At 34.9% G+C, this 22,152-nt stretch overlaps 1 long non-coding RNA gene across 3 annotated transcripts in view; it reads left to right on the plus strand.

The window, feature by feature from the left end:
- Positions 1-2,984: 2,984 nt before the first annotated feature.
- The window catches only part of LOC306662497, a 166,900-nt gene continuing 147,732 nt past the window's right edge, over positions 2,985-22,152 (plus strand). For all 3 annotated transcript variants that reach the window (XR_013764128.1, XR_013764129.1, XR_013764130.1), the window contains exon 1: positions 2,985-3,106. This is a non-coding gene — a long non-coding RNA (uncharacterized lncRNA). The remainder of the gene's footprint in view (positions 3,107-22,152) is intronic.

Below are 22,152 nucleotides of genomic sequence, written 5' to 3' on the forward strand. Positions count from 1 at the left end.
CTGCTCCAGGGTCCCTTTATGCTAGAGCCCACTTGGTGAATTACAAATCACATCTAAGAACAGGACTGGCACAAGGGCCTCCCCCATATGACCTATTTACAAAGACCCTCTGCTTCACATTTCACAGTTTCAGTTCTGAAGAATTCTCTTGAGTTGGCACCTCCTCATCATAAATGTAATGCCCTCTTCCTCTTTAATGGCAGAACCACATTCCAGTGAGAGAAGAACCAGTTTCACAACTCTCTCCCACTGATGGACAAACAGTTTGAGGCTTTCTCTACAGTAACAGTGGTGCAGGGCATATTGTAGTGTGAATCTGTGCACATGAGCATGAACCTTTTAAAAATCCAACAGTTGTTAACTAGAGGGAAAGAAAGTTGTATAAGAAAGGAAAAGTTATATTATGCTATAGTGGCTCATGGATGAGATTTATTTTTTTCATACAGACATTCTATTGTTATAGTGACATTTGTAGAAAAAGCTATTTGCTGTTGAATAGTTTTGAACTCTTTCTAGAAAATCAATTGCCCATAAACATGTAGGTCTGTATTCTATTGAATATATGTCTATCATCTGTCAGCACACACTGTCTTGACTATTTAAATCTTGAGATCTGGTATAATAGATCTTCAAATGATGTCATTCTTTTTAAAAAATTGTTTGGGTACCCTAAGACCTTAGCATTTCTGCATACTTTTAAAAAATTTCTCTATCTTCATTTTTTTTCATTTTCATAATCAGTAATTATCCATCCTTCTATTAGCAGGTTTATCAATAAGAAAGAAGAAAACTGACATCTGAAACTATCTGGCAATGAAAATACTGCAGGAAGCCTGCTCTTGGGAATGCACATACTTTTTTCTAATACCTTACTCTTTTTTGTTCTATTGTGGTAAATTTTGGGTAAGCACATACATTTTTTATTACTGTAAAACACAATAAAAATTACTTTTTAAATAAAAACTAAACAAATCCAGATTTCTTCCTCCTCAGCCACTCTACATTTTATTCAATGTACACTGCCAAAAGATCAACTCCTAACTAATTACAGCATTCACACAGCTATACCTGCAGGTTCATTGAAAATAGTTCCCTTGTCATCTCTTTTTATTTTCCAGGTGCCCCATGCTTGGGGATCATTTCCAATTCAGTCATCTCTTCTTTCTTGATGGCAGGTGCCATGGCCCATGCATGGATTTTCACCAGGATAACCTCTTCTTCTAAATCTTGCTGTGAAAATGAAGCTTTCTACCCTAACAAGTGCAGTATAAATCAAGAGAGGTATTCCTTCCTGTGTTAACACATCTCCTGTGACTCACATGTTGTCATTGAGTGGCCTTCAGGGACTCTAAATCTTCTCCAGCTGGAAGGGCCTCATTTTCAGATACTGTAGTTACGGTAGCGCTCCTGCTGCCTGGCTGTGAAAGTATAGGGGGGAGCAGGAGGGAGAGGCAGTGATCTGGCTCTACAACTGGAAACCTGTGCCATGGAAGTTCAGGAAATAACTATTCAAATTAAACACATTGGCAAAATTGGAGGACTCACCTAGTATTGCTTACATAATATAGGCAAAGCAACCCAATAGAAACAAGCTTCAAAACCTCATAAATCTGGGTGGATCATCTCAGTCCTCTAAGAATGATCTTGGAAGTCAGCCACACTGCCTGCCCACTTCGAATCTGTTCAGGACTCTCTTCATCCAGAGAAAAGCTGGAAAAAGTGCTAGAAACATCCTTCTCATTCCTCTGCACAATCACTAATTTATCTTCAGATGCTTTGTTCAAGTACCCAAGGAAATCAAGTTTGTCCAGGTTTTCCACCAAATAATCACTTGTGACTTCCTTCACTGGGCATTATGTGAGTTCTGTATCTCCCAAGGAAATACAGAAAACAGATTTACCTAGAATTGCAAAATATTACATTTGAAAAACACAGCAGATTCAGTCCTTCATGTTTAGATGAAGAAACTAAAGTTCTTGACAGCATGACTTGTTCAGGTCACACACACATGTCTTGTTTTTCTTACCACATTTATATGAAGAGGTGAACCACATTCATTCCCATATCCCATTCTTTATGCTTAGATATGAAAATAGAATTACTGACAAATTGTAGAACACAGTGATAATATCTCTCTGACAACCCAGAGACCCCTCATAGTTGGTTTACATATGGTCAAGTGTATATCTGAAAAGGTAACAACTTATGTGGTATCTCCAGTCAAGAAACAGGTTTAATCTAATTAGCCAACAGTGTCACTAATGTGTGGCCTAGATGTCACTGGCAGGGACTGCCACCACCAACAGATCCAATGGAGGAAGGGACTTTTGTCAGTTACATTTGTGCTTAATAGCACCTCACTAAATCATAGAAACACAGACAAACATAAAAATGCTAGTTTGAAATATGACACTTTATTTTTGGTAATTTTAGGGCAGAAATAGAGGACAGGGATGCAACCATTTTTTTCTGTCTCCAGTATATTTCTAGAATCTATCTCAGTGGCTTGCTCTTAGTACTGTTTACCAAATAAGTTAATCAATTAATGAAAACTTGTTTTTTACTAAAATAGGAACCTTGAAAGCTACACAAATCTGTTACCTCAGATCTCATTTGGTTATAATTCCCCCATTGCAATTAAAAGCCAACATCATTCCCAAGCATATCCGTATCTCCAGCAAAAAGAAAAATAGGAAAGTTATGAATTTACTCTATACCCATGGATACATATGACTTTTCAAATAATCCTGCCATTCAGAAGCCTGTTCTAGAACTCTGAAGAATAAGGCCTTAAAAAATGCTCATAGGTGAAATAGCAGGAAGCATCTTGAGCCATCTGAGAGGGAGCCTCCTGCTTCCACAAATAAAGTCACACATTCACAGGTGCTTCCTGTTTTTTCAGACACCTTGCCCACCTTCTGCACACTTAAGTGTACGTTCTGCAAAAACGTGAGCCCAACCGGAAACTGTCTACAAATTCAGGTAGCTTTTCTGACTCCTAAGGAGGTCTTGAATATACTTTCACAAAAAATGCCAGCAAAAGCTGTAGTCATTTGGGAAGAAACGCATTTCGAAGAAAAATACCCCAAGGACTAGCACCAAGAGGGTGAGAACACTTTTCTGTGAAAATGCTATCTCCATTTTACATTTTTAAACATATAAATGTGTTTTCTTTAGATATTTAGCTGCTGTGGGTGGAATTAGGAGAACTGACTGCGAGTGGGTGGTGTTTGTGGTGTTTGTCATTTCTACCATACGAGGAGGGGAGAGGAAAGAGGAAAGCTAGGGTGGGGAGTCAGAAGGAGGCTGTGTGGCTGGAATAATGTCCCAACTGAGCTCAGGGGAGGAATTATTCTGACAGTCTGTCTATTTCTGGAAGCTCACAAGCTCTTCCTGAGATTTCATCCACCTTGAAATGAGCAGGCAGAGCTCTGCTTAAGTTGTGATAGTGTCACAGCAAACTTTGAACGATTCTAGGGGATTTCTTCTTCACATGGTCACAGGTGGGCTGGTTGAATTGGGAATGGCAGGAGCTCTGTAACCACTTTTCAAAGGAAGTCAGAGTTGTTCAGGGTGATGAGTGCCAAATCACAAATCATAAGACTTTGGATAACCTTGGGTAATAGATTGATTTTTGAGTAACAAAATTCATAATGATGAAATTGTCAATTTCTAGTATCAGTTTTGGTTCAACTCCCAGCATATGACCTTATATTTGCTTTGGTTTTCATTCCATTTTTTTCTAATCCATATTGCCAATTAAATTAAACTATGTAAATGTTTTTGTTTATGAAATTCACTCCTTGATGTTTTTTTCTGAAATTAATCAATATTCACAAAGTTAACTGGTACAAGAATTCTGTGGTAGAATTTTTCTCTTCTAGGAATCAAATATCTGTTACTATTCTGATCATAGAAATCCTAAACAAGACCACCCTTAACTGTAAATTAAGGGAACAATGTTAAGAGTGATGAATGTAATTTTGTTTGTAGAAACAAGATAGAAGCACCTGATCATCTTATATGAAAAATGGAAAACTTCTAATTCTTTTAAAAGGAAATCTTATGCATGTAAGCATTGAAAACATTAATTATTTTTTTAAACTGTAAGATCTGTCCTCATAAGCATTTATTCTTCTTCCACCTGCCTTGTATGATTTGATAACAGATCATATCACTGTGTGTGAATATCTTTTGAGGACCCAGCATGTACATGCGATAGATTGAAACAAGTCCCATTCCTGAAGGAACAACCTCATCCTTTTAGGCCACACACATACCACAGTAAAAAGGTCACCAAGTAACAACAGAGGAGGGCTCGAGTTCATCTTGGTTCTGTCATTTACTCAGTTTCTCTGAGTTTCAAATTTCTCATTAGTAAAATAAAGGAATTGGATTGGGTTTTCTGTGAAACCTCCCCTGGCTTTAAAATGCACTGATTCATAGGCTTCAGGAGACCTGGGATAAAAGAAGCTCATGTTCAGTGGCAGACGTGTCGTTACGTGGTTCCGAGAAGGTTGAGACTGAAGTGCTGGGGCAACTGGGAAAGCGTCTGAGCTTTGGGCTGAGAGGTCTGCGCTGGGCCAGGAAAATGGGACCTGAGGAGGCAGAGATGAGGGGCAGGAGTTCACAAGATCAGGGAATGCTCAAAAATGACTTGATCACACCCTGAGTACCAAAGAAATCCTCTTCTCTGTTTCCTTGAAGAGGAGAATAATGGTCACTGAAGAAAGCTTTGGTAGCTAAGACTGGTGATGTACAGTGTCCTCAGAGGAAGGCCACCAAGAGGGACTGAACTTTAAACCTAGAATGCTGGTCAAAGCATTTTTTACTATCCTATATAGGATATTTCTGTTTGTACTGCCTACTGCACATTTAACTCCTCCCTTCTAAATTGTTGCTTCTTAAGGACATTCAGAGAATAAGATTTTCTGAAAGAAAAAATGTAAAACATCATAGGATTTCCTTTGTTGTTAGGCTGGGAAGGGAGTCACTAAACATACACTGACATTATCCACCACAGAGTGAAGCTTCCTACTTTCCAGTGGATCTGCAGAGCTCCTGCTCTGCCCTTTGGCCTCATTCTCTTCTCAGTCACTCAGTTCCTGTATGGTCTCTCTTGCCTCCAGTAGAACTCAGGTACCATGGCCAACTATTTTTAGATGCTCATACCAGCTCCTTGAAATCCATCACTTCTTCACACACCTACTATATATCATTTGCCATCCAACAATCCCACTGGTTATCCCCAATTCTGTTTCTAAACTACTAGGAATTAGGGGAGAAATTTGGAACTTTGTTACATGTGTCTTCATGAATTTCTTTGAAATCTTAATGGGACCAAATTAACTTCATAACAAAAAATTATTCAAAAAATATTCTATATAGAAAACAATGATGATTAAAGGATGAGTACTTTTAAAATATATACTAACAACAGCAATTGTGTGGAATTTAGATTTAAAAAAGTAGAGAAGGTTTCTGTTGTTTAGAAATGTTGGCTTATAACAAAAATAAAAAGGTAGACATTTTGTGTGTTATAATTTTGTTTTTGATTTCTCTGCCCTCAGTTTCCCACAACCTGTGCCTGAGGCAGGTACTCCTACTGCCCTGCCCTGTTCACCAATATTCCAAAATCTATGTCTGTCTTCAGTCTTAGCAGGGATGCAGGATATTTGACCTTAAAGTTTTATAATCATCTATCATATTATGTTAAACAAAGCAAATGTAAAACATTTTCATTCATTCTCTGGCCTTCCCAGTTTCTTTTTGATCTTGGGGCATACTGATCAGTAGCATGGACAAAGCCAATTTTCCATGTTCAAGCTCAACTAAGCAAGTTACTTAGCCTCTTGGTGTTTCCATTTCCTCCTTTGCAAAGTAGTGATAGTAAGAGTACATATGTCATCGTATTTGGAGTGGGGGACAGTTAAATGAATACACGTGGTGCTTAGAAACAAATTTGACACAAACATTCAAAATCTATCCATGCTCAATACTTCCATGTTTCTTCTTATTCCATATCCCACTTCCCATATCCTAGAAACTGCAAAGTCATCTCTGGTCTACATTCTTCTTTTTTATTCCAATTATTGCTTCCTAGTTCTTTCGTTAGTTCTCCATTGCAGTATTACAATACTCTCCCGGTTATCCTACCTACCACAATTCATTCCTACATTCACTAAACATTTACATAAATTCAACTATGTGCCAAACACTATTTCAGATGGGAGCAAATGAGCCTTTGGGAACTTATAATCAAGCAAAGGAAGGTAGACTTGTGAGCAAAGAAATGTTACACCATTTGCAGATGTTGTGGGAGGAAGTCCCTACAGGGTTCAGTGGTGGAACAAAGCAGGAAGTCAGAAATGCCTCAGGATGGAAGAAGCAGTAGGAAACAGGGAAAATTAGCATGGACTCTAGACTCAGACCAACCTTTACCCCAGTTCCTCTACTTCTTAGCTCCAGGAACTTAGGAAGTTTGTTTGTTTATGTCTTTATAAAACATCTCAAGCCTAGAGAAAAGTATTCAGAATAAAATGAGTGGCTATGTGCCTGTCATACAGCTTTGTTAAATATTTACATTTTCTCACAGTTCCATTTTTACAAAAAATAAAATGTTAAAGATAGAGTTTAAGCAAGTTGTGTGCCACCTCTCAACTCAGTTCTTTCCCCTTCCTCCCTTTTTCTAAAAGCAAACACTATTTTTAATTTTATATGTAGCATTCCCATGATGTTTCTGAATTTACAATGTATAGATAGCTAAAAACATTGAGTATGGTTTTGTGTTCCTAAACTTTATATGAAAGGTGTTATATTTTGCATATTTTTCATATCTTGCTTTGATCATTCAACATTAGATTGCTGAAGGTTATTCATGTTGATAGAGTACTTCCATTTATTTATTTTTAGTGATATGCAGTAAAATATACCACAGAATAATTATTTCAAAATTTGTCAATCTGTTCTCTTACTAATATTCACTTAAATTGCCTGCTACATATCACTGTGTTTAGCAACATTGCAGTGATACCCTTGCATGTGCTTCCTTGTGCACACAGGAAACTTTTCCTAGGATCCACTGTACATCATAACTGCTCTGTGTTTCCTCAGAACTGTGTGAGAGTCTCCATTTCTTCACATCTTTGCCCACATGAAATATTTTCATCGTTTTCAATTTGATAATCTCAAAAAGGGTATATTATTTTAATTTGCATTTTCAAGTTGTCCAAGACTTTTCTGCTTCATTATATGGAATACCAAAAAGGAATCCTTCTTTCATTTCTCTTGCTATATCATCCAGTTTAATGTCTCTTTGTTCAAATCTAATTCCTCTGGGCTTATTATTTTGGATGCCAGATTAGTCACCATTTTTTTTTCTGAGTAAATATATCACTCAGCAGGTGTTTGCATTTTGATAACAGAGAAAGATATCTTATTTGCACAAGTAGAATTGATATCCAAGTGCCAACATTAAGGTTTAGAAAGCATCTGTGATTTTCCCTCCAGTTGATAACCATGAACACCCAAAATACTGCACATAAAGTTATATGTGGGACATTGTGTTAGTTTGAGAAAATCGAGTCACTGAAAATCTGAAAAGGATGTGCTTTTGGCAATTTTCTACCCTTTATACTGGTTAGAGTTTTCAGCCCCAAACAGGTGCCAATTGGACTTGAATTACTTTGATAAAGCTCAAATAAGTGTCTAGGTTCTGGAGTTTTCAACACAAAAAATTATTTTTCCTAGGTTTTTTTTTTTTCTATTCCTTCAGGAGCCTTCATGCACATTTATTCTGTTTTTTTTTTTTTTTTGTTCTAATTTATACATGAAAATAGATAGCATTTTGATACATCATACATAAAAGGAGTATAAATTCTTATTCTGGTTGTACATGATGAGATTACACCATAATCATATGTGAACATAGGGTCTTAATGTCTGTTTTAATCTGTTATCCTTACTACCCCCCCATACTCCCTCCCCTCCCTTCACTCCCCTCTGTCTAATCCAGATTAACTTTATTCTTCCCTAACCCTGCCCCCTTATTGTGAATTAGCAACTGCATATCAGAAAAACATTCAGCCTTTGGTTTTTTGGGATTGACTTATTTCACTTAGCATGATATTCTCTAGCTCCATCCATTTACTGGCAAATTACATAATTTCATTCTTCTTTAAAACTGAGTAATATTTCATCATATATACATACACACACACACACATATGATGTGACTGAGTTACAGTTGTATGCTGATTTGAAGTCCTTTGGGTATAAACTGAGAAGTAGGATAGCTGGGTCAAATGGTGGTTCCATTCCAAGTGTTCTGAAGAATCTCTATATCGCTTTCCATAGTGATTGCAAAAATTTGCATTCCCACCAGCAGTGTATGAGTGTACCTTTTTCCCTACATCCTTGCCAACATTTATTGTTGTTTATATTCTTGAAAATTGCCATTCTGACTGGGGTGAAATGAAATCTTAGAGTATTTTTGATTTGTATTTCTCTGAGTGCTAAAGATGTCAAACATTTTTTCATATATTTGTTGATTGATTGCATTTCTTCATCTGTGAAGTATCTGTTCAGTTCTTTAGCCCATTTATTGATTGGGTTCTATGGTTATTTTGGGTGTTGAGTTTTTTGAGTTCCATATATATCTTGAAGATTAATGCTCTATCTGAGGTGCATGTGGCAAAGATTTTCATGTTATTAATTATTTCCTTTGCTGAGAAGAAGCTTTTCAGTTTGAATACATCCCATTTATTGAATCTTGATTTTACTTCTTGTGCTTTAGGGGTCTTATTAAGGAAGTCAGTTCCTAAGCTGACAAGGTAAAGGGTCTCCATTCTGTACCTAAGTCTTTGATCCACTTTGGATTGAGTTTTGTGCAGGGTGAGAAATAGGGGTTTAATTTCATTTTACTACATATGGATTTCCAATTTTCCCAGAATCATTTGTTGAAAAGTCTATCTTTTCTCCAATGTACATTTTGGCACCTTTGTTTAACATGAAATAACTGTAATTATGTGGGTTTGTCTTTGTGTCTTCTATTCTGTACCATTGGTCTACACGTCTGTTTTGGTGCCAATACAATGCCATTTTCGTTTCTATGGCTCTGTAGTATCATTTAAGGTCTGGTATTGTGATGCCTCCTGCTTCACTCTTCTTGCTAAGGATTAATTTGGCTATTCTTGGTCTCTTATTGTTCCAAGTGAATTTCATGATTGCTTTTTCTAATTCTATGAAGAATGTCATTGTAATTTTAATAGGAATTGCATTAAATCTGTATAACTCTTTTGGTAGTGTGGCCATTTTGACAATGTTAATTCTGTCAATCCAAGAGTATGGGAGAGCTTTCTATTTTCTAAGGTCTTCTTCAATTTCTTTCTTTAGTGTTCTGTAGTTTTCATTGTAGAGATCATTCACCACTTCTGTTAGATTAATTCCCACATATTTCATTTTTTTATTTAGAGGCTCTCATGAATGGGATCATTTGCCTAATTTCTTTTTTAGTGAATTAATCACTGATGTATAAGAATGTGTTTGACATATGGGTGTTAATTTTGTATCCTGTCACTTTGCTGAATTTATTTATTAGCTCCAGAAGATTTCTACTGGAGTCTTTTTATTTTCTAAATATAGAATCATGTCATCAACAAATAGTGATATTTTGAGTTTTTCTTTTCCTATTCGTATCCCTTTATCTTCTGTCAACTTGCTCTGTCTAGAGTTACAAGGATGATGTTGAGTAGAAGTGGTGAAAGAAGGCATTCTTGTCTTGCTCAGTTTTCAGAAGGAATGCTTTCAGTTTTCTCTGTTTTGAATGATATTGGCCTTGGATTTAGCATATGTAGCTTTTTCAATGTTGATATATGTTCCTACCATCCCTAGTTTTTCTAGTGTTTGAACATGATGGATACTGTATTTTGTCAAATGCTTTTTCTGCATCTATTGAGATGATCATATGATATTGTGCTGAAGTCTATTGATGTGATTATTTACATTTATTGATTTCTGTATGTTGAACTAACCGTGTATCCCTGGGTTGAACCCCACTTGATCATGGTGCACTATGTTTTTAATATGTTTTTGTATGCAATTTGCCAGAATTTTATTGAGAATTTTTTTATCATTCTATATATTGTTTATGTTCAACAGGGATATTTGCTGAAGTTTTCCTTCCTTGATGTGTCGTTGTCTGGTTTTGGTATCACTGTGATGCTAGCTTCATAGAATGAGTCTGGAAAGGTTCGCTCCTTTTCTATTTCATGGAATAATTTGAAGAATGTTGATGTTAATTCTACTCTGAAAGTCTTTTAGAACTCAGCTAAGAATCTGTCTGGTTCTGGGGTTTTCTTTATTGGTAGGCTTTTGATGGCTTCTTCTATTTCATTGCTTGAAATTGATCTCTTTAAATTATGTATGTCTTCCTGATTCAGTTTGGACAGGTCAAATGTCTCTAGAAATTTTTAATGTCTTCAAGATTTTCTATTTTATTGGAGTATAAATTTTCAAAATAGTTTCTAATTATCTTATTTCAGTAGTGTCTGTCTTGATATTTCCTTTTTCATCATGAATTTTAGTACTTTTAGTTTTCTTTCTCTGTTAGCTTTGTTAAGGGTTTATCAATTCTATTTATTTTTTCAAAGAACCAACTTTTTGTCAATTTTGTGAATTGTTTCTTTGTTTCAATTTCATTGATTTCAGCTCTGATTTTAATTATTTTCTGTCTTCTGCTTTTGGTATTGGCTTATTCTTCTTTTTCTAGGCTTGAGATGTAATGTTAGGTTATTTATTTGTTGATTTTCTATTCTTTTAATGAATGAGCTCAGCACAATGAACTTTCCTCTTAGCACTGTCTTCATAGTGTTCCAGGGGTTTTGATATGTTGTTATATCAGTGTTCCCTTTTACCTCATAAGTATTTTTTTATTTCATCCCTGATTTCTTCTGCTAGCCATTCGTCACTCATTTGCATATTATTTAATCTCCAGGTGTTTGAGTAACTTCTATTTTTTATTTTGTCATTGTTTTCTAATTTCGTTTCATTCTGATCTGATAGAATGCAGGGTAGTATCTATATATTTTTTTGTATTTGCAAAGAGTTGTTTTGTGGCATAACATGGTATATTTTAGAGAAGGATTCATGTTCTGCTGAGAAGAAAGTGTATTGGCTTGATAATGGATGAAATATTCCATATATGTGCATTAAGCCAAAATTATTGATTATATCATTTAGTTCTATAGTTTCTTTGTTTAGTTTTTTTTTTTTTTTTTTTTTTGGAAGATCTATCCAGGAGTGAGATAGATGTGTTAATGTCACCCAGTATTATTCTGTTGTGGTCTGTTGGATTCTTGAAATTGTAATGGGTTTGTTTGATATACATAGATGCTTCTTTGTTTTGGGCATAAATATTTACAGATATGTCTTGTTGATGTATAATTCACTTAAGCAGTATATAATGTCCTTCTTTGTCCCTTATGATTAACTTTGACTTGAAATCCAATTTATCTGATATGAGGATGGAAAACCCTGCTTTTTATGTGATCTATGTGAGTGATATGCATCTTTTCACCTGCAGTTTGTGGTGTGGATGTCTTTGCCTATGAGGTGAGTCCCTTGGGTCTTGTTTTTTAATTCAATCTGCCAGACTTCTTCTTCTTCTTCTTTTTTTTTTTTTTTTTTTTTTTTTTGATTGTTGAGTTTAGGCCATTAACATTCAAGGTTCTCAGTTATTTCGGTTCATTTCTGGTTTTTAATTTGATTTAGTTTCTCCTTTGATTGCTTTTTCCTTTAGTATAGTTCCTCTCTTTGCTGGTGTTCACTTTTTTTTTTTTTCATTTCATCCTCATGGAATATTTTGTTGAGAAACTTCTCTAGTATAGGCTTTCCAGTTGTGAATTCTTTTAACTTTCATTTATCATGGAAGTTTTTTATTTCATCTTCAAATCTGAAATTTAATTTTGCTGAGTATAATATAATTCTTGGTTGGCATCCATTTTCTTTCAGAGCTTCATATATATTGTTCCAGGACCTCCTAGCTTTGAGGGTCTAGGTTGAGAAATTAGCTGAGATTTGAATTGTTTTCCCCCTGTATTTAATCTGATACATTTCTCTCACAGCCTTTAAAATTCTATCTTTATTCTGCGTTCTAGGCATTTTCATTATAATGTGCTTTGGTGTGGCTCTGTTGTAATTTTGTACATTGGGGTCCTTTTAGGTTCTTGTATTTAAGTTTCCATTTCACTTTTTAGTCTTGGGAATTTTTCTGATATTATTTCATTGAAAATATTGTCCTTTCCTATGGTTTGTATCTCCACACCTTCATCTATCCCAATAAATCTTAAATTTGGTCTTTTCATGTTATCCCATAATTCTTGGAAGTTCTGTTCATGGTTTCTTTCTGTCTTCTCTGAGTAGGCAACTTTATTTTCAAGGTTATCTATTTTGTCTTTATTGCCTGACATTCTGTCTTCCAAATAGTCTATAGTCTGTTGGTGATACTGTCCATTGAATTTTCAATTTGATTGTTTCCTTCATTTTGAGGATTTATGCATGATTTCTTTTCAGAATCTCTATCTCTTTATTGAAGTGATCTTTCACCTTCTGAAATTTATCTCTGATTTCACTCCATACATTGTCTTTTATGTTGCAGATCAGGTGATGTATGTTCTAAACTCCTCCTCTGACATTTCTTCTACTGTGTTGTCAGTGGATTCTATTCTTGGAGCATCTTGGTTTGGGGCACTTTTTTCTCATTTTTTCATGTTGTTCATGTGTCTTCCCTTCTAGCAGAGTGTGTCTGAGGCAGCACAGTTTCTACCCTGTAGACTTTTAGTGCCCCTGAAGGTTTCCAGTACCTCACCTTTAAGGGGAGACCAATATTCACAGCACCCAATGTAAACAATATACAGCCTTAAACCAAATAGCTCCTATTAAGACATCTATAGTTTTGTCTCAATGAAAAGAAATTGATGTTTTTAATTATTGTCTGCAATATATACAGTAAATTTGCAAAAGAGTTTATAATTTCAAATGGTGGACAAAGAGAACAGAAGTGGTGTAGGATGTGATGTTTATGAGGAAGATGAGGAAGGAAGAGAGAATATAGAGGTAAATAGAAAGAGGAATTGATGGAGGCTGACTGTTATCAGGAGAAAAGAGAGAAAAAGAATCCAGGGAAATAGATAAGTGAGAGGAAAAATATACGTGAAGTAAATATATATATATATATATGAAAGAAACAACACAACTGTAACATACTATTCAAACATCCCAGTCCTCAATAAACTGATACATGAAGGATACTTGGTTTCAAAAATGTTTGAGATGTAAGAGATGAAAATATAAAAAGAATCTTGATAAAAAATTGAAGAGTTGTTTCCATTGGAGTTCAAAAGTTTCTCATCTTCCCTTCTCGGCTGATAGATGGGGTTCTTAGGAGTTTAATGCCAGCTTCACCCTCAGGATATTTGTGATTGCTATGGTGAGAGAATTAGTTCTGGAGGCAGAACTCCTGGAGGGCAGATGTAGGTTTAGGAATGCTCTTGGGTGGGAGCCTATTGGTCTGGAGATTTTAAGTCAGTGCACTTTCAAGGACCTGCAGTTGAAAGACTGCACCCTGGAAATCTTCTTTGGGTACCATTGTGTGGTGTATGAGCTTATTCTTAGCCCACTAATTTGCCTATGGACCCCATGATTCCTGGTCTCTGATTCAATCTCTGAAATTCTCTCCAATCACCCACGCCCCCGCTTTTGAATTCCCAGTCAGGTGCTTTTTTCCCAGCTGATGCTGCAGGCAACCTAGTTGGAGAGGGAGGGTGCCAGGTGGGTTTCTATGACCAGTATTCCAATGTGAGACCTCTTTCCATGCTTGATTTTCTCCCGGTCACTTAGGCACACTCTCTGTCATGCAGTCTGGGTTTGCCCTGCTCATTTGGGCCAGACTCTGGGTCTACCAGTAACTGGCTCCCCAAGCTCCTGGCCCCTATGCCATGGCTACTAAATGGTTCCTTCCACTGTCCTCTCTGCATGCTGCCAAGAGTGATGGTGGCTTCCCTCCCATATGAGTGTTGCCAAAAGCTTGGTCCTTGTCCCAGAGGACTCGGTTTTGAAAACAAAGAAAAAGAAAGTTTATTGCTTTGCTAGCAAAGGAGAAACACAGAGGGCTCCTGTCCCAAAGGTTGCCATTCTTCCCATCAGCAGGAATTGGGGACTTTTAAAGAGGCGATTCAAAGGCTACACTCCTCAGTGTTCTCTGTTGGAGTTGTAATTCACTTGTTAATTTGGGAGACAGTAATGTCTGAGATCTTCTGTTGCCATTCCCAAAGTATGGATTACTTAGTTCCTGTGGTGGGAACAAGGACAGATAAATCTACCTAAGATGGGGAAGAAAGGTAAAACTGTCTACCCTGAGATTAGGGAGGGGGAAAGATTAAAGAGGAGCATGGAGAAAGGAAGAGAAAGAAATGTCCATTTTAAAAATAAGTTGCTGCAGCAGGGCAGCAAGGGCAATATTCAAAGCATAAAGTAGACCACTCCTAAACACAGATACTGTGTAGCACAGCGTATTGTTTTTTTGAGCAGTGTCTCTGATCTCTAAGTTGTCTGTAACCCAATACACCTCAGTCTTCCTGAGAATGTGTTTCCTTTATTGCTTTACTGTGTTCACATAGTGACTGTTCTGGTTTGTGCCTCCAGTTGCTATTGTGGCTGTGGAGCTGGGGATCTTTCCCCCTTATTTTATTACACAAGATCTCTTGAGTTCCCAATCTATTTTGAGTGTTCAGTATTAAATTCCAGTAAATTCCCTAATTCTTGATCATTCACCCACCTTGGTGAAAAGCTGCCTGTCTACTTTTCTTGGTTCATGGCATAGACACACCAGGGAAGCAACCCCTCGTTCCACCATCTTCCTCTAAGTTCTACTTTTTATTTATTATATGTTTATTTATTTTTGTATTTTTAAAATTTGTTCTAATTAGTTATACATGATGCTTTGATACATCATACATAGATGGAGTATAATTTCTCATTCTTCTGGTTGTATGTGATGTACATACAACCAGTCGTATAGTTACGTACATATACAGGGTAATAATGTTCTATTCATTCTACTATCCTTCCTACCTCCATGCCCCTCCCCTCTCTTCACTCCCTTCTATCTAATCCAAAGTAACTCTATTCTTCCCTAGTCCCCCCTTCATTGTGAATTAGCATCCACATAACAGAGAAAACATTTGGCCTTTGGTTTTTTGGGATTGGCTTATTTCACTTAGCATGATATTCTCCAGCTCCATCCATTTACTCACAAATAACATAATTTCATTCTTCTTTAAGACTGAGTAATATTCTATCATATATGTGTATACACACACACACACACACACACATATATACACTACTTTTATTTTTTCAATCCATTCATCTGTTGAAGGCTACCTAGGTTGGTTCCATAGTTTAGCTATTGTGAGTTGAGCTGCTATAATCATTGATATGGCTGTGTTACTGTAGTATGCTGATTTTAAGTCCTTTGGGTATAAACCAAGAAGTGGAATAGATAGCTGGATCAAACGGTCATTCCATTCCAAGTGTTCTGAGGAATCTCTATACCGCTTTCCATAATGGTTGCACCAATTTGCAATGTATGAGTGTGCCTTTCTCCCTACATCCTCACTGACATTTATTATTGTTTGTATTCTTGATAATTGCCATTCTGACTGGGATGAAATGAAATCGTAGAGTAACTTTGATTTACATTTCTCTAATTGCTAAAGATGTTGAGCATTTTTTTTCATCTATTTGTTGATTGATTGTATTTCCTCTTTTGTGATGTATCTGTTCAGTTCCTTAGTCCATTTAATCACTGGGTTAAATGTCTTTTTGGTGTTAAGTTGTTTTTTTTTTTTTTTTTTTTTTGAGTTATTTGTATAATCCTGGAGATTAATGTTCTTTCTGAGGTGTATGTCATAAAGATTTTTTCCCATTCTATAAGCTCTCTCTTCACATTGATTGTTTCCTTTGCTGAGAAGGTTTTTAGTTTAAATCCACCCCATTTATTGATTCTTGATTTTATTTCTTGTGTTTTAGGGGTCTTGTTAAGGAAGTCAGTTCCTAAGCTGACATGGTGAGGATGTGGGCCTACTTTTTCTTCTATTAGATGAAAGGTCTCTGTTCTAGTGCCTAAGCCTTTGATCTGCTTTCAGTTGAGTTTTGTGCATGGTGAGAGATACAGGTTTAATTTCATTTTGCTACATATGGATTTCCAATTTTCCCAGCACCATTTGTTGCATAGGCCATTTCTCCAGTGAATGTTCTTGGCACCTTGGTCTAGTATGAGGTAACTTATTTATGTGGTTTTGTTTTTGTGTCTTTTGTTCTGTTCAGTTGGTCTATGTGTCTGTTTTGGTGCCAATACCATCCTGTTTTTGTTATTGTGGCTCTGTAATGTAATTTAAGGTCTAGTATTGTGATGCTTCCTGCTTCACTTTTCTTGCTAAGATTGCTTTGGCTACTCTTGATCTCTTATTTTTCTAAATTAATTTCATGATTGCTTTTTCTAGTTCTATGAAGAATGTCATTGGTATTACAATAGGGTTTGCATCTGTATAACAATTTTGGTAGTATGGCCATTTTTAAAAATACCTTTATTTATTTATTTGCTTATTTGTTTATTTATTTATTTATTTTTATGTGGTGCTGAGTAACGAACCCAGTGCCTCACACGTTCTAGGCAAGTGCTCTACCACTGAGTATGACCCCAGCCCTAGTATGGTCATTTTGATAATATTAATTCTGCCTATTCAGGAGCATGAGAGATCTTTCCATACATAAGTCTTTTTCAATTTCTTTCATTAGTGTTCTGTAGCTTTCATTGTAGAGGTCATTCACTTCTTTTGCTATATTGATTCCAAAGTATTTTATTTTATACTTTTGAAGCTATCATGAATCAGCTAGTTTTCCTAATTTCTCTTTCAGTAGATTCATCAGTGTTGTATAGACATGTGTTTGACTTATGGGTCTTGACTTTATATCCTGCTACTTTGCTGAATTCATTTATAAGTTCTAGAAGTTTTCTGGTAGAGTTTTTTTTTTTTTTTTTTTACATCTTCTAAATATAGAATCATGTCATTGACAAATAGTAATAGTTCGAGTTCTTCTTTTCCTATTCATATTCCTTTAATTTCTTTCTTTTGCCTATTGCTCTGGCTAGAGTTTCAAGGACAGTGTTACAAGTCTTACTTTTTAATTTCAGGATTAAAAAGGCAGATAAAGGTTCCCTGATTTCTTTAGAAAATCTCCCTCTGTCTTTATTCACTTCTTGATGTACTTTCCATTCTTATTCTGACAGGATTTAGAAGAACAATCTGATGTTCATCCTAGTGAAAATATCAAAATATCCAATACCTTCTGATGATTAAATGAAAAACAGTAGATAGTTCTACAGTGCACATCATAAAGCCTTTTTAAACAACCCAAAAAATGTCTGTGCATTTAGAAGCTTCAGCAGTGACCCACAGCTCAGCCCATCCCTACTGGGAAGGATGTGGTCAGAGCTCTGTACACAGTGAAAAATACTCTTCTGAGTCTCTTCATCCTGCAGCTTGGTGTGGATAAAATTAATTCCAAGTGAAATGTAAAGTTGAGTCATTACGCATGTTGAATTTGAAGAAGATATTGGAAGAATTAAGACAGTACATTAAGGACTGAAATTGTAGCTCAGTGATGAAGTACTTGTCTAGCACATGTAAGACTAGATTCAGTTCTCAGCATCACATAAAAATAAATAAATAAAATAAAGGAAAAAATCCTTTTTAAAAGTTTTTTGAGGAATCTTAAGTGATCTGAAAAATCTTTATAAGACTTAGTCTGTAGAAATACACTACGTATCTATTTGTATATCAATAACAATTGAATCTCTTTATCATGCAATTGGACAAGGAAAATACACCAAAATATCAACAGTGAGTATTATCCTAAAAGACTGAATTATTTCTGATTTTTCAATAGTTCTACCATCAACATGTATTATTTTGTAATCCAAAATGATTAGAATAAAAGTACTTATTAATGAATGAATGTGATAAGAGTTCTAGTAAGAGTCTTACAGCATCAAAACTTGATAAGGAAATATAATAGTGTACAATTATTTTCCTCCTTCCTTTTCTTTCATTTTTCTTTTTGTAAACTCTTGCTGAGTTTAACATAGGTTTGGGAGAATAATAATGGGATTGTAACTTTCCCAATATGTTTTGTAAATATATATTCAATATAGTTTATATGTGCAGGCAAGTTTGGCAGTCTACTATAGTTTATTTGCATGAAGGATAGAGGGTCATGGTAATCAGAAGTTATTATTTTCTTGGAGTTGATGGTCCACTATGTCCTCTTAGATATCCCATCCATTATGGCATAGGGGAATATTTTAACCTCCCAAGCGTTGTAGTAAAGAAGGCATTCATCATTACAGGAGAATTAGAGTACGCAAGCTGAATCATGGTTCACCTGGGGGCTAAAGAAGAACTTAGTTGCACTTAAATACAGTGACAATAAGCTCTGTTCCCATGTCTGAATTAGAGTCATGGCCTCTAAGTAAAGGAAACTACAAAGGAGAATGAGTTAAATGTATACTGGATTATAAATGTATACTGGTCACAAAACACTCAGGTTTATGAGTATACATCAAGGTATGATTACATTCATCCTTAACACAAAATCAAGAAGAAATACAATAGGTTATCATGTCTTAGATATCTCCTTCCCATCTTGAGTTCCTATTATATCTAATATAATCATAATAATAAATGAATTCTTGGTTAACAAATTTAGAGGATCTTCTTTATTTTAACTCATTAAAAACCATTTACACAATTTCCTCAAACTAGGAGTATTGAAATAAACGTTTCAAAACAATTTAATGAATATTCATGAAAAGACCATACAATGTGTCTAGCACCATACTAAACATTGTGAAAGCAAAAGAGGTAGATACTTCTTTCAAAGCAAGATACTGAGATCTTAAAGAGACCACATTAGGATACAAATAACATTGCACATTCTAGGAAGTGCAGTAGGGTGAAGTACAACATAGAAAGTTATCTGTTGCTGTTTTAGAATGAGAGCTCTAAACTTGGCTCCCCTAAATTCTCATCTCAGTTATCTCAATTCTTTCAATTACTGACTGTGTCTAAGGGACCTTGGACAAGTTATCTAATCTTTTAATGCCTCTTTCATAAAATGGTGAAATTAATATTTTTCACAATGCAAGCTGTATGTAATATGCTTAGAACAGTGTCTAATACTTAGCGCTCAGTAAACAAATGTCAAAAAAGACATTTGGTAGTAATACATATGAAACAGTGAATGAGATAATACTTTTAAAATATTGATTGTCAGAGTTGGACTAGACTTTTGACATAAAGTGACACCTTTTTAAAATGTCAAGGTAACACAAAGAACATTTCAGGTCATAGTTTATAAAAGTCTTAAGATTATTCTGTGGCAAATGCAAATCATTCCCATACAAAGAAGAAAATAAGTCAGAAAAATGTCAGTTAATTATGTTTTTTAAAAAATCATTTATCCCTAATCTGAGGTTCTTCTGGAGAGTTTCAAAAGTATGACAGTTCATCACTCATGATGGTGACAATCATAAGAAAACAGGAAAATTATCCCCTAGACAGGGAAAAGAAAATGTTCTGGGCTGGCATTGTGGCTCAGTGGTAGAGTGCTTGCCTAACAGGTTTGAGGTTCAATTCTCAGCCCCACATAAAAAATAAATAAATGAATAATAAATAAAGTTATAAAAAAATTTAAAAAGGAAAATGTTCTGAGGAGAGAAGCATATGCCATGAATCCAAAAGAAGTAGGAAATAATATTTATTCATATACTCTTTCTGCAAACATATACTAAGTGCTTACTATATGTTAGGCATGGTACAGGATTTAGAATCCAAAATTACCTGTTAGTCTCTGCTCTCAAGGGAGTTTATGAAATTCTAGTAAATAAGTGCATAAAATATAGTATGGCAAGGATTAGTATAAGGCATGGATCTGAGCCAGGAGAATATAGGCCAATGAAGGAGTTTTGCATTTATTTTGAGATAATGTGAGTCTGTTGAAAGATTTAAACAAGGGAACAGTATTCGTTTACTGGGAGCAAACTAGAAGGTGAGCCAAAGTTGAATTTTTTAATTTTATAACCATAAAATCATTTCTAGTTTTCTGTGTCCATAGAATGCAGCAAAGATAATTCCCACATAAAGCCATGCAGTTGTTGCTCCGATTTGGTGCCATTATCCATCAGCCATCTTCCTATAGTCCTGCTTAGTTCCTACAGTTTATAACGGGGATGCATGTAGACAAAACAAAGGAAGAGGAAGAATGAACTTTTGTTTTCTGTTTTTGAAAGGGAAACTAACAGAGAAACTCAGGAACCCACACCTTGAAGAGAGTATTATGCAGTGGTTAATAGCATAGAGGTTGGATTTAAAAGCCTGCTTTGTCCATTGCTCACTCTGTGACCTGGGGTAAATTTGTCTCTCAGGTTATTTTGGTACTGGAAGTAAAATTATGTCTATCTTTTATTAGTCAGAATTGGCAAACTACCATAACAGATAAACCAAATCCCAAAAGCCTAGCATAATAAAAACTTGTTTCTGATTCTTCAAGAAAGCACATTAAATCAGACAATAAAATAATTTATAAAGATATAAAGATAAAAGTATTATGTATAGAAGTAATTTTTCACATATATAAATAATTAGAAAAAATCATAGAAAAATCCTCATATATAATAGTAACAAAATTATTTAATACTTTGGGATGTACTGAATAGGAAATATGTAAAAACTATTAGGAAAACATTCCTGAAAAATATAAAAGCAGACTTAGACAAATGGAAGAATACTTGTAGGTTTTGGATCACATGACTAAATACCATAAACATTGACTCAAAGTTAATGTATAAATTTAACACTATTTCAATGAAAATAGGAATAAGCTTTTATATATGGAGGTAGACAAGTTGATATCAAAATTATGTGAAAAATCAAGCAAGACTAGTCAGGCAAACATTTAAAAAGAAAAACTGGGAGGAAAACTAATTTTATCAGACATTAAAACATACTATAAAGTCTTTATAATTAAAACAGTGTGATACTTGTGTAAAAACAGACAAACAGATCAAAAGAATATGTTAGAAAACCCAGAAATAAACACAAGTACCTTTGGTAATTTAATACAGTATATGAGGGCATCAAATATTACTGGGGCAAAAAAGAATCAAGAGAGGGTTCTGGAATAAATGGATTGATATTTGGAATAAAATAAGTTTAAATCCATAACTCATGCCATGTATAAGCATGAACTCCAAAAGGAAGAACGAGATAAATGTAAAAATAAAATTTTAAATACTTGAAGAAAACATGGGTAAATTCCTCTTTAACCTCGGTATAAGGAAATATTTCTTAATTATAACTCATAATCCAGAGGCAATTAATAAAAGATTGATAATTAGCTACACAAAAATAAATTTTTTTCTGCATGACAAGAAACACCATAAACAAAGTCAAAGACAATGGGTAAAGTCTAAAAACAATAGCAAAGTAAATCTATTTGTATATCAAATACAAATATTAATAATAAAGAACTCTTAAAACTCAGGAGGAAGGTATTTTTAAAAACATTTAAAATAGGGAAAAGACAAGTTCAGAAAAAGATATTAAAATGATCTTTTAAAATAATTAAAGATATTCAATCTCACTCATAATTGGAGAAATGCAAATTAAAACTATCCTGGGACACTATTTTTTTATATGATTGTCATACTTTAAAAATATGACAACACACACAAAAAAATGACAACACATTCTGTAGGGAAACAGGCACTCTTATACATTACTGGTGGAATGCAAACTGGTACAAATGTTTTGGAAAGAAATTGGGCGATACATGTACACTTACTGTTTAACTCAGCAATTTCGTTTCTGGGAATTTACCCAGAAGATACTTTGCTATTAATACAAAAATACATTTTAACAAGATTATTTATTGTGACATTATTTGTTGTTGCAAAATACTGAAGACAATATAAATATCCAAATATAGAGAGGTTAAACTAATTACATATGTCTACATTGCTGTAAGAAACAA

This window comes from Sciurus vulgaris (assembly GCF_902686455.1).
Source record: "Sciurus vulgaris genome assembly, chromosome: 5".
Lineage (NCBI taxonomy): Eukaryota > Metazoa > Chordata > Mammalia > Rodentia > Sciuridae > Sciurus > Sciurus vulgaris.